The 2051-nt window shown below is 44.7% G+C and overlaps 1 long non-coding RNA gene across 5 annotated transcripts; it reads right to left on the reverse strand.

Moving 5' to 3' along the window:
- Positions 1 to 82: 82 nt before the first annotated feature.
- LOC127922484 (uncharacterized) lies at positions 83 to 1813 on the reverse strand. 5 transcript variants are annotated; one of them, XR_008111523.1, is made up of 4 exons: positions 1316 to 1813; positions 653 to 946; positions 481 to 578; positions 83 to 310 (listed from the first exon to the last, which is right to left on the reverse strand). It is a non-coding gene; the product is annotated as an uncharacterized LOC127922484 (long non-coding RNA). The 5 variants fall into 5 exon arrangements; XR_008111526.1 differs by having other exon boundaries at positions 83 to 408; XR_008111524.1 differs by having other exon boundaries at positions 1218 to 1813.
- Between the last annotated feature and the right edge of the window lie 238 nt (positions 1814 to 2051).

Raw genomic sequence — 2051 nt, forward strand, 5'->3', positions numbered from 1 at the left:
CTGGGCCTGTGTTTAGCTATTGTAATCCAGGGGTTAATAACGAGTGGAGCTGGGCCTGTGTTTAGCTATTGTAATCCAGGGGTTAATAACGAGTGGAGCTGGGCCTGTGTTTACCTATTGTAATCCAGGGGTTAATAACGAGTGGAGCTGGGCCTGTGTTTACCTATTGTAATCCAGGGGTTAATAACGAGTGGAGCTGGGCCTGTGTTTACCTATTGTAATCCAGGGGTTAATAACGAGTGGAGCTGGGCCTGTGTTTACCTATTGTAATCCAGGGGTTAATAACGAGTGGAGCTGGGCCTGTGTTTACCTATTGTGATCCAGGGGTTAATAACGAGTGGAGCTGGGCCTGTGTTTACCTATTGTGATCCAGGGGTTAATAACGAGTGGAGCTGGGCCTGTGTTTACCTATTGTAATCCAGGGGTTAATAACTATTGTAATCCAGTGGAGCTGCCTGTGCTATTGTCCAGGGGTTTTACCTATTGTAATCCAGGGGTTAATAACGAGTGGAGCTGGGCCTGTGTTTACCTATTGTAATCCAGGGGTTAATAACGAGTGGAGCTGGGCCTGTGTTTACCTATTGTAATCCAGGGGTTAATAACGAGTGGAGCTGGGCCTGTGTTTTACGAGTGGAGCTGGGCCTGTGTTTACCTATTGTAATCCAGGGGTTAATAACGAGTGGAGCTGGGCCTGTGTTTACCTATTGTAATCCAGGGGTTAATAACGAGTGGAGCTGGGCCTGTGTTTACCTATTGTAATCCAGGGGTTAATAACGAGTGGAGCTGGGCCTGTGTTTACCTATTGTAATCCAGGGGTTAATAACGAGTGGAGCTGGGCCTGTGTTTACCTATTGTAATCCAGGGGTTAATAACGAGTGGAGCTGGGCCTGTGTTTACCTATTGTAATCCAGGGGTTAATAACGAGTGGAGCTGGGCCTGTGTTTACCTATTGTAATCCAGGGTTAATAACGAGTGGAGCTGGGCCTGTGCCTATTGTAATCCAGGGGTTTAACGAGTGGAGCTGGGCCTGTGTTTACCTATTGTAATCCAGGGGTTAATAACGAGTGGAGCTGGGCCTGTGTTTACCTATTGTAATCCAGGGGTTAATAACTATTGTAATCCAGGGGTGGAGCTGGGCCTGTGTTTACCTATTGTAATCCAGGGGTTTACCTATTGTAATCCAGGGGTTAATAACGTGGAGCTGGGCCTGTGTTTACCTATTGTAATCCAGGGGTTAATAACGAGTGGAGCTGGGCCTGTGTTTAGCTATTGTAATCCAGGGGTTAATAACGAGTGGAGCTGGGCCTGTGTTTACCTATTGTAATCCAGGGGTTAATAACGAGTGGAGCTGGGCCTGTGTTTACCTATTGTAATCCAGGGGTTAATAACGAGTGGAGCTGGGCCTGGCTCATTTGACAGTGTTTATTTGTATGTTCCACCATTTCACAGCAGTTTATGTATTCATAACATGTGAATACGACATTCATGAAATGTATAAGTCTGTGTACTAATTGTTGGTATATTGAGACATTTAGTCACATGTATTATCTTGGAACATGTAATGATGTTGAAATGAAATGCATTTGACTGTTCATGTGTAGTCATGTGATTATGACTCATCTTCATTTTGCAATGTTCAACAGTAAGTGAACAAAGCTTGCTTCATGTCAAACCATACAGAAACGCCTGGGTTGGGTTTGTTTGATCAATGATCAGTCACATACTGCCACAACAGCACCTTCCTCTCTGGGTATTTCTCTCAGAGCAGAGACATCACTACCTGTTGTAAACAAACACAGTTGAATAATATGGAAATCCTGGATGAGTAGTGTATAGTTCGTTCAGTCCCACACTAAAACTCTCTTCCTGTATAGTGTATCACTACTGTATTTAATGCACTGAACCACTCGACCTCTGCCCTCTCTCCTCTCCCCTGCCATTGTGTCCCAGTATGGAACATTCTGTCTATTGTTTTGTATTATTAAACTACTCTGTGTTGTTTGATCAGAGCTTTCTGACCACGTCTCTCTGCTCGCTCTGTGGGACAGACA

This window comes from Oncorhynchus keta, unplaced genomic scaffold, assembly GCF_023373465.1.
Source record: "Oncorhynchus keta strain PuntledgeMale-10-30-2019 unplaced genomic scaffold, Oket_V2 Un_contig_25869_pilon_pilon, whole genome shotgun sequence".
Classification (NCBI taxonomy): domain Eukaryota; kingdom Metazoa; phylum Chordata; class Actinopteri; order Salmoniformes; family Salmonidae; genus Oncorhynchus; species Oncorhynchus keta.